The sequence below is a fragment of the Rhinopithecus bieti genome, unplaced genomic scaffold, assembly GCF_001698545.2.
Source record: "Rhinopithecus bieti isolate Rb0 unplaced genomic scaffold, ASM169854v2 scaffold_15572, whole genome shotgun sequence".
NCBI lineage: Eukaryota > Metazoa > Chordata > Mammalia > Primates > Cercopithecidae > Rhinopithecus > Rhinopithecus bieti.
Window position 1 is genome coordinate 868,888 of NW_016809536.1, and position 11,706 is coordinate 880,593.

Genomic DNA, 11,706 nt, shown 5'->3' on the forward strand with positions numbered 1-11,706 from the left:
AGCTAATATAAATGACGAGTTGATAGGTGCAGCAAACCAACATGGCACATGTATACCTTTGTAACAATCCTGCATGCTGTGCACACATGCCCTAGAACTTAAACTGTAATAAAGAAAAGAAAATAATAATTTTATTTTATTCTTGGCATCAAAGATGGAATTTATTAGTTTTTTTTCTCTAAATGCATAGTATGCATTTAGACACAAATTCAAATGTATGGACTATAAATTAAATTCAAATTTTATTGCAACCAATAATGTTCCAAATATTTGCTAGAGAGAAATTTGGAGTGTGGTCGGATGCATCTGGTGGCAATGTTGGGATGTGGGAACAGGGACAGGGGAATTAGTCCAAAGGGTTTTTTAAGTGTATAGCTTCTCACCAGCTCAGGACGCACTTAGTGGTTGCAGAGGTAGAAACAGTCATTCCCAAAACCTATGAATCATCGACAAAATGTGCTTATTTACTGTTGGCAGAAAAAAAGAAAAGTATGCTCCTTCAGCAAGTTCTAGTGTATGTACTAACCAAATGTGAATACTATTAGCTTTTTTTGTTGTTTTTTCGACAATCTGCATGTAGTCTCATGAATACCTGGAGGGTGGCCAGATATTTAGTTGCCACACTGACTAATCAAATTAAAATTATACAGGCATTTAGGTGTTGAAATGTCTAAGAACTAGTGATGCGGTAATGTGTTTCAAACATATGGGAAAGCTCAAATCAACATTTATTTATGAAACAAGTAATAGTGTTAAAATTTCCAAATTATAAACAATTTTATCTGGTTATTTTGAAATGAAACTCTACATGACTCAAATACTTTAAATTACGTATGAGAAAATAAATTAAAAAATTGCAAAATAAAATCTACTGTAAATGAAGTCTACTCCTTATGAGTAAGACATGGTTAAATTATTTGTAAAATAACTGCAATTATCCTTGTACCTTCATGTGCAGTTTCTCCCATCAAAAGTGTTGTCTAATTCCCAATTCTTTGAACTGGGATTCAGCCTTCTTCTTTAGAATATGGTGACTACCATATGATTAAGATGAGGGTAGCCTGTTGAAGAAAAAATAAGTTGTAAATGATAAAGCAATTTTAGACACTTTAGTGAACCCCAACGAACCTAGCAGGTGACTACAGACGCATGATAGCCCAGTTGAAGTCAGGCAGGCTAAACTGAGGTGAACACAAATTGTCAAACTATGTAATAGGAAGATAAAGACATTTTGTTTGCTTGTTTATGTGTTTGAGATGGAGTTTCGCTCTGTCACCAGGCTGGAGTGCAGTAGTGCAATCTCGGCTCACTGCAACCCTCGCCTCCCGGGTTCAAGCGATGTTTTATTTTATTTTATTTTTTTCAGGCTTAATTCACTTTACTTTTCTTGTATAAAACCCTATGTTGTAGCCACAGCTGGAGCCTGGGTCCGCTGCACGGAGACTCTGGTGTGGCTCTTGATAAGGTGGTCAGTGAATTCCTGACAGGGAGATTTAGTAAATACAGTCTCCTTCCAGAGGTCAGGGGTCAGGTAGCTGTAGGTCTTAGAGATGGCAGCAAAGGTGGCCTTGGCGAAGTTGCCTAGGGTGGCAGTGCAGCCCCGGGCTGAGGTGTAGCAGTCATCAATACCAGCCATCACGAGCAGCTTCTTGGGCACAGGCGCTGAGACGATGCCAGTGCCCCTGGGTGCAGGGATGAGGCGCACCAGCACCGAGCTGCAGTGGCCTGTCACCTTGCAAGGGACGGTGTGGGACTTGCCTATCTTGTTCCCCCAGTAGCCTCTGCGCACGGGGACAATGGAGAATTTGGCCAGGATGATGGCCCCACGGATGGCGGTGACCACCTCCTTGGAGCACTTAACACCCAGGCCGAGGTAGCCATTGTAGTTCCCGATAGCAACAAACGCCTTGAACCTGGTGCGCTGGCCAGCACGGGTCTGCGTCTGCACCGGCATAATCTTCAAAACCTCATCTTTGAGAGAGGCCCCCAAGAAAATGTCAAGGATCTCAGATTCCTTAATGGGCAGAGAAAACAGGTAGATCTCCTCCAGGGACTTGATCTTCATGTCCTTGACTAAGCGGCCCAGCTTGGTGACGGGCATCCACTCCTTANTTCTCACTCATAGGCAAGAGTTGAACAATGAGAACACATGGACACAGGACGGGGAACATCACACACTGGGGCCTGTCAGGGGGTGGGTGTCTGGGGGAGGGATAACATTAGGAGGAAAAGCTAATATAAATGACGAGTTGATAGGTGCAGCAAACCAACATGGCACATGTATACCTTTGTAACAATCCTGCATGCTGTGCACACATGCCCTAGAACTTAAACTGTAATAAAGAAAAGAAAATAATAATTTTATTTTATTCTTGGCATCAAAGATGGAATTTATTAGTTTTTTTTCTCTAAATGCATAGTATGCATTTAGACACAAATTCAAATGTATGGACTATAAATTAAATTCAAATTTTATTGCAACCAATAATGTTCCAAATATTTGCTAGAGAGAAATTTGGAGTGTGGTCGGATGCATCTGGTGGCAATGTTGGGATGTGGGAACAGGGACAGGGGAATTAGTCCAAAGGGTTTTTTAAGTGTATAGCTTCTCACCAGCTCAGGACGCACTTAGTGGTTGCAGAGGTAGAAACAGTCATTCCCAAAACCTATGAATCATCGACAAAATGTGCTTATTTACTGTTGGCAGAAAAAAAGAAAAGTATGCTCCTTCAGCAAGTTCTAGTGTATGTACTAACCAAATGTGAATACTATTAGCTTTTTTTGTTGTTTTTTCGACAATCTGCATGTAGTCTCATGAATACCTGGAGGGTGGCCAGATATTTAGTTGCCACACTGACTAATCAAATTAAAATTATACAGGCATTTAGGTGTTGAAATGTCTAAGAACTAGTGATGCGGTAATGTGTTTCAAACATATGGGAAAGCTCAAATCAACATTTATTTATGAAACAAGTAATAGTGTTAAAATTTCCAAATTATAAACAATTTTATCTGGTTATTTTGAAATGAAACTCTACATGACTCAAATACTTTAAATTACGTATGAGAAAATAAATTAAAAAATTGCAAAATAAAATCTACTGTAAATGAAGTCTACTCCTTATGAGTAAGACATGGTTAAATTATTTGTAAAAATAACTGCAATTATCCTTGTACCTTCATGTGCAGTTTCTCCCATCAAAAAGTGTTGTCTAATTCCCAATTCTTTGAACTGGGATTCAGCCTTCTTCTTTAGAATATGGTGACTACCATATGATTAAGATGAGGGTAGCCTGTTGAAGAAAAAATAAGTTGTAAATGATAAAGCAATTTTAGACACTTTAGTGAACCCCAACGAACCTAGCAGGTGACTACAGACGCATGATAGCCCAGTTGAAGTCAGGCAGGCTAAACTGAGGTGAACACAAATTGTCAAACTATGTAATAGGAAGATAAAGACATTTTGTTTGCTTGTTTATGTGTTTGAGATGGAATTTCGCTCTGTCACCAGGCTGGAGTGCAGTAGTGCAATCTCGGCTCACTGCAACCCTCGCCTCCCGGGTTCAAGCGATGTTTTATTTTATTTTATTTTTTTCAGGCTTAATTCACTTTACTTTTCTTGTATAAAAACCCTATGTTGTAGCCACAGCTGGAGCCTGGGTCCGCTGCACGGAGACTCTGGTGTGGCTCTTGATAAGGTGGTCAGTGAATTCCTGACAGGGAGATTTAGTAAATACAGTCTCCTTCCAGAGGTCAGGGGTCAGGTAGCTGTAGGTCTTAGAGATGGCAGCAAAGGTGGCCTTGGCGAAGTTGCCTAGGGTGGCAGTGCAGCCCCGGGCTGAGGTGTAGCAGTCATCAATACCAGCCATCACGAGCAGCTTCTTGGGCACAGGCGCTGAGACGATGCCAGTGCCCCTGGGTGCAGGGATGAGGCGCACCAGCACCGAGCTGCAGTGGCCTGTCACCTTGCAAGGGACGGTGTGGGACTTGCCTATCTTGTTCCCCAGTAGCCTCTGCGCACGGGGACAATGGAGAATTTGGCCAGGATGATGGCCCCACGGATGGCGGTGACCACCTCCTTGGAGCACTTAACACCCAGGCCGAGGTAGCCATTGTAGTTCCCGATAGCAACAAACGCCTTGAACCTGGTGCGCTGGCCAGCACGGGTCTGCGTCTGCACCGGCATAATCTTCAAAACCTCATCTTTGAGAGAGGCCCCAAGAAAATGTCAAGGATCTCAGATTCCTTAATGGGCAGAGAAAACAGGTAGATCTCCTCCAGGGACTTGATCTTCATGTCCTTGACTAAGCGGCCCAGCTTGGTGACGGGCATCCACTCCTTACCCTTGGCCTTGCCTCCACTAGCCCCGCGGCCTGGGCCCCGGCCCCGGATACCACTGCCAAAACCTCCACGGAAGCCACCGCGGTTCCCCATCCCAGGGCCACCAAGGCCACTTGGGCCTCCGCCCCCTCCTCTCCCCGCACCGGCCTCATCCGCCATTTGGTGTTTTCTCGGAGAAGAAGCAAGTGATGTTTTAATACAGTAAGTTTTCACCAGGCTTTTTATGCAGTATTATCAATGGCAATAGATACCTGAAAGAGAGAAGACTGATTGTTCCACTGACCTTGTTTCCCCACATAGGCCTTGCTAAACAGAGGTCAGAAAAAAAAATTCACACACAATATTACTGTGCATGTAGAAGAACTAAATATTAACCTTTTGTAGGCAAAGATTAATTTTGCACAGAAAGTTAATTTAAATTAATAATTTAATTAATAAATTGAATTCAAGCTAATTAATTCCATATAATGAACAAGATTTTTTAAAGATATAGAAGCTATGTAAAAAAAATTACAGCAAGAAATGACAAGAAATAAAATGTAATAAAATCTCAAGAGGGAGAAAGAACAGATGCAGATATTATGATGGATAAGCAGGATACATTCTGGAAGAATGTCATAAAAACATTTCATACAACAGTCGTTTTATTTCTGAAAACAGAAATTTTATGTTCTAAAACATATAAAAGAAAACTGACAATTTATTAAAAATGTGATTAAAATGAGCTCACTAGATAATAAATTAGGCTTTGAAAAAAAGATTGCAGTATATCATGAGTGTCTTTTAACAATAATAACAGAGTTAAAATAGGTGAAACTGTTTCAGTTAGGTACCTTTGTAACATAATACTTGTAATATTGTTCTGAAAATTCTAGTTAATTTTACTAGACAAGACAAAGATCAGAAATATGAATACCGGAAAGGAATAGATAACATGATTATTTTCAGATAATATGGAAATATTTAGAAACACTATAGTGTCAACAAACATTCTGTAAGCAGTACACATTTCAATAAGACAATTACACAAAATTCGTATAATAAGATTTCTAATATGTGTAAAATACATACAAATTTAAAATATATTAAAATATTATGACATTATCAAGTAACTTTAGACAGACCCTCTTCTAGATGCTTAAAATTCATAGGCGTTGTGATAGTCACTCTTAAAATCCCCACTGTGCAGGCGAGAAAACTGAGGCTCATGAAATTTAAATGAGCTATCACTGCATAACTATTAGTAGCTACAAGATTCTAAGCCCAAGCAGATTAATTCCAGAATCTGTTCTTTAAACTTCTTCCTATACTCTCCTTTGATCCCAATCACAGGAGTAACACAAAATATGAAATACTAAGGCCAAACTAGTTTTCCAGGATTCATTAAGAAAAATATTAAATTATGAAAATAAAATAAGAAACATGGAAGGTATGGACCACATCGTTTTTAATTTCCCATCCATATAATTAGCACAGTGCCAGGCACCTGGTAAGAACTTAATAAATTATAGTGAATACATAAACTATGTTATTTTATATTGGAGAGATGTTACAAGAAAACAAGCATTTTCATTTCCTGTTGGTAGGGTGTTAAGTTTGAATAACTCTTTGTAGGAAAATTGGTGTTAATAACTATAGTTAAATATATATAATATATACTTTTTGATGAGAAAATTATCTGCTACCATTTATTCTACATAAATAGTCCACATAATGTAGACATGTTTTTGGCAGCAAGGAATTGAAAACTTGATAAATAATGCCTAAAAAGTAGGGAGTTATGTTTTCTTCAGATAATTGGACATAGGCAATATTTAGTGTTGGTAAATTAGTTCAAACTCCGATCGGTTTCAAGATTTTCTCTCATTCTTTTCTGACATCAATAGTATCTTGTATTTTTCTCCTTGTAATTGTTTCTTCATGTTTTCAGTATGCCCAGCTAATCTGAAGATGTAACAGCAGCACACCAATGGCATCTCTCAGAAAGTAAAGTATCTTACTTAAAATCTGTTGGACAGATTTTAAGTCTGATGTTTAGAATGGAGTTACCCTAATTGCAAGAGAAGATAGCAAAGTAGTTATCTGATATTAAGCATTTATTCAATAATGTTTGCCACACTCTCATCATTGCTGCAATATATACATGCAAACCAGCTAGCCATGTACAATCAATATGACAATAAAAGAAAAAGCTAGAAAAACATCTAAGTAACTATCAGTAAGACATTAATCAATTATCATATCACATGTACAGGAAAAAAAAAAGAGAAGGAATAAGATCTGTCTCTCATCAAGCACTTTAGATTTTGGGTGAAGTGTCAAAGTAGCTGAACATATCTTTAGTTATCATGGTGGTAGAAAAGTCTAAAAATAGGGGAATGTTGTAAAAAATTAAAATATATAAAAGAAAATATCATGTTAGTCATGCTTTAAAATGCACTCCTTTTAGCAAAACTGAAGACATTCACATTTCAGTGCTTAAGAGTGCAAGCATTATGATGATCCAAGAATTTGTGTGCTAGTGTAGTGTAGGCTTTGGTGTATTACCGAAGACCTGAGTGTTACTAGCTGCTAGGCATAGGGCACTGATGTGATTAGTGAAGCAATAATACACATACTTTTTTTTCTGTTTTCATCTTCCTCATCCCCAGACCTTTTTCTTTCTTTGTTTTTTGTTAGCTAAGCTTTCTAGGTTAACATGCTCTCCTGTCTGCATATTTTCATTTCCCAGTTTGATCAGCAATGTTTATTACATCAATATTTATGAACCAAATGGAAGAAAGAGACATGTAACATTGTATTGCTGTTGTTTTAAAAAATTAAAGCTGTTCTTCTCATCTATAAATATTTCAACCCATACTTAACTAGTCATAGAAAGACAGATGCCTAAGTCCATATCTTAGCATCATAAATTGATGGTAATCTGAGTCATAGTCCATTAGTTATGATTTATGGATCTCATTAAATACAGCTATAGCAATACTTTTTCTGCAAAGAACAGTTAATAGTAAACAAATTTACTCTGAAGAAATTTAAATTCTTTATAAATAACACATCTATGATATTTCAGCACTTCTGCTTCTATAATGCTAATTAGCAGACCAAATCATGGTGTGTGTTGAAATTTCTGACAACCAACTTGTTTAACATTCTTTGTCACAAGTTAACACAATGCGTATAAGTTATAAAGCAATGCAAATAAGTTATAAAAAGCTGTTAAAATCTCATTAAAATTCTGAAATCGAACAAGCCTAAGTTTGGGAAAAATATAATACAAATATATCTGAAATCTAACTTTTCCCTAATTTTATATGAATAATATGATCCTTAATAGAATCATAAAAATAATATTGCAGGATTTTTGTTATTGTATACTTTAAGTTCTGGGATACATGTGCAGAAGGTGTAACTTTGTTACATAGGTATACATGTGCCATGATGTTTTGCTGCACCCATCAACCCATCATCTACATTAGGATATTTCTCCTAACGCTATCCCTCCCCTTGCTCCCCACCCCACAACAGGCCCCCAGTGTGTGATGTTTCTCTCCCTGTCTATGTATTTTTACTGTTCAACTCCCACTTATGAATGAGAACATGCAGTGTTTAGTTTTCTGTTCCTGTATTAGTTTGCTGAAAATGATCATTTCCAGCTTCATCCATGTCCCTGGAAAGGACATGAACTTATTCTTTTTTTATGGCTGCATAGTATCCCATGGTATATATGTGTCACATTTTCTTTATCCAGTCTATCACTGGTGGGCATTTCAGTTGCTTCCAAATCTTTGCTATTGTTACTAGTGCTGCAATAAACATACATGTGCATGTGTCTTTATAGTAAAGTGATTTATAATCTTTTGAGTATATACCCAGTAATGAGATGGCTGGGTCAAGTGGTATTTCTAGTTCTAGATTCTTGAGGAATTGCCACAATGTCTTCCACAATGGTTGAACTAGTTTAATAACTAATTTAATTTACACTCCCACCAACAATGTAAAAATGTTCCTATTTCTCCACATCCTCTCCAGCATCTGTTTTTTCCTGACTTTTTAATGAATGCCATTCTAACTGGTGTGAGATGGTATCCCATTGTGGTTTTGATTTGCATTTCTCTAATGACTAGTGACTATGAGCTTTTTTTCATGTTTGTTTACCACATAAATGTCTTGTTTTGAGAAGTGTCTGTTTTTGATGGGGTTGTTTGGTTTTTCTTCTTATAAATTTGTTTATGCTCTTTGTAGATTCTGAATATGAATCTTTGTCAGATGGATAGATTGTAAAATTTTCTCCCATTCTGTAGGTTGCCTATTCACTCTGATGATAAGTTTATTTTGCTGTGCAGAAGCTCTTTATTTTAATTAGATACCATTTGTCAATTTTGGCTTTTGTTGGCAAAGTTGTTGCCAATTTTGGTTTTGTTGCTTTTGGTGTTTTAGTCATGAAGTCTTTTCCCATGCCTATGTCCTGAATGGTATTGCCTAGGTTTTCTTCTTGGATTGTTATGGTTTTAGGTCATACATTTAAATCTTTAATCCATCTTAAGTTAATTTTTGTAGAAGGTATAAGGAAGGAGCCCAGTTTATGCTTTCTGCATATGGCTAGATGGTTTTCCCAACATCATTTATTATATAGGGAAATTTTTTCCCCATTGCTTGTTTTTGTCAGGTTTGTCAAAGATCAGATGGTTGTAGATATGTGGTGTAATTTCTGAGGCCTCTGTTCTGTTTCATTGGTCTATATATGTGTTTTGGTACCAGTACCATACTGTTTTGGTTACTGTATTACTGTAACCTTGCAGTATAGTTGAGTCAAATACCATGATGGCCTCCAGTGTTATTCTCTGTTGCTTGTATTATCTTGGCTATAGGGCTCTTTTTTGGTTTCATTATGAAATTTAGAGTGGCTAGGTTTTTAGTCGTAATCTATGCTGCCAGAAAGTCAATGGAGTTAATGAATAGCATTTAATCTATAAAATACTTTGGGCTTATGGCATTTTTAACGATATTGCATTATTCCAATCCTGAGCACGTCCTTGGAAAGTCTTTCATTTGTTTGTGTCCTCTCTTATTTCTTAAGCAGTGGTTTGTACGTTCTTCCTTCAAAGTCACTTATAAGTTGTATCCTAGTTTTTATTCTCTTTGCTAACATTGCGTGAATGGGATTTCACTCATGATTTGCTCTGCTGTTATGTCTGTTCTTGCCTTTATAGAATGCTTGTTGTAGGTGTTGCACATTGATTTTGCATCTGAGATTTGCTGAAGTTGAGGTTATCAGCTTAAGAGTTTTGGAGGCTGAGGGAAATGGGGTATGCTAAATTATACAATCATATCATCTGCAAGCAGCCAATATTTTGACTTCACTTTCTTTTCCGTATTCTCCTGGTTCTTTTTCTTGCCTGATGTATCCTGGCCAGACCTTCCTGATAGTGTGTGCAAATAAGTGATGAAAGGAGCTATCCTTGTCTTGTGCTGTTTTTCAAGGGAAATGGCCTTCCAGCGCTTTTTGTCCATTCAGTATGCATAATGGCTGTGGCGGTTGTCTAATAGCTCATTATTTTTGATTACATTCCGATCAATACCTAGTGCTATGAGTTATTTAGCATGAAGCAGCTCTGTAGAATTTTATCAGAGCGACTTTTTCGCCCATTTTTTCATGGGATAATCGTTTGCTTTTGATCATTGTATTCTGTTTATCGTGAATGGATATACGTTATGATTTGATATGTGAACCAGTCTTGCATCCCAGGAGATTAAGCAAACTGATGTGCCGGGATAAGTTTTTTTAATGATGCTGGCTGGATTCAGTTTTGCCATTGTTTCACTGAGAATTTTTTAAATCAATGTTCATCAGGGATATTGGCCTGAATTTTTTTGTGCGGTGGTCTCTGCCATGGTTTTGCAATCAGCGGAGGACACTGCCCATAAAATTAATTAGGAAGAGTCTCTCTTTTCTAGTGTTTGGGAGCAGTTTTAGAAGAAATACGTACCAAGTTCTGCTTGCTAACTCTGGATAGATCGGCCATAAATGCATCTGGTTCTGTTTTGTGGTGTTTGTTTTATTTTTTTTTTTGTTTTTTTTCTTGTTGGTGGTGGTGGTCGGCCGGGGGCGGCAGCTGGGCGCGTACCGTGTTAGGCCTATTAATTACTGCCTCAATTTCAGAACTTGTTATTGGTCTATTCAGGAATTCTGCTTCTTCCTAGTTTAGTCCTGGGAGGGTGCATTTGTCCAGGAATTTATCCATTTCTTCTAAAATTTCTAGTTTATTTGAGTAGAGGTTTGTATAATATTCTCTGATGATAGTTTGAATTTCTGTGGAATCAGTGTTGAAATCCATTTTATCATTTTTTATTGTGTCTATTTGATTCTTTTCTCTTTTCTTCTTTATTAGTCTGACTAGAGATACATCTATTTTGTTAATACTTTCAAAACACAAGCTCCTTGATTCATTGATTTTTTTAAGGATTTTTTGTGTGTCTATCTCCTTCATTTCTGCTCTGATCTTAGTTCTTGTCTTCAGCTATATTTGTAATTTTTTGCTCTTGTTGTGATTTCCGTTATTTTTCATTTGCTGAGGAGTTTCTTTCTACTGATGATGTGGTTAATTATAAAATAAATGCTATGTGGTGATGAGAAGAGTATATATACTGTTGATTTTGGGTGGAGAATTCTGCAGATATCTATTAGGACTGCTTGGTCCAGAGATGAGTTCAAGTCTTGAATATCTTTGTTACTTTTCTGTCCTGTTGCTCTGTCTAATATTGACAGTGGGGAATTAAAGTCTCCAGCTATTTTTGTGTGGGAGTTTCAGTCTCTTTGTAGGTCTGTAAGAACTTGCTTTATGGATCTAGATGCTCTCGTATTGGGTGCATATATATTTAGGATAGTTAGCTCTTCCTGTTGCATTGATCCCTTTACCATTATGTAATGCCCTTCTTCATTTATTTTTTCGATCTTTGTTGGTTTAAAGTTTGTTTTGTCTGACACTAGATTGCAACCCCTGCTTTTTTTTTTTTTTTGGTTTCCTTTTGCTTGGTAAGTCTTCCTCTATCAATTTGTTTTGAGCCTACATGTGTCTTTGCATGTGAGATTTCACAAGGAAATTTCAGTTGCAATGAAATCATACTTACGTAGTGTGATAGTTCTTTCTTATGGTTCAAAAATATTGATTGTCTTTAGTTTTTTCTTTGGGAGTACTTTATTTCACTACTCTTTGGAGGTTGAATTTGGCAATATGACTCACTTTGCCTAAAATAGTGTTAGGGAATATGACACATGAACATACCCAAACAGAGGCTACAGAGGCTATATGCTCTTGCATTGATCAGTTTGTTTTCTCTTGTGCTCCTGTACACAGATATAAAAGT

General features: G+C 37.2%; 2 pseudogenes; both read right to left on the minus strand.

Annotated features, from left to right (window-relative positions):
* Positions 1–1,399: 1,399 nt before the first annotated feature.
* LOC108540578 (40S ribosomal protein S2 pseudogene) lies at positions 1,400–2,104 on the minus strand (annotated as a pseudogene).
* Positions 2,105–3,632: 1,528 nt separating this feature from the next.
* Positions 3,633–4,500, minus strand: LOC108540579 (40S ribosomal protein S2 pseudogene; annotated as a pseudogene).
* Between the last annotated feature and the right edge of the window lie 7,206 nt (positions 4,501–11,706).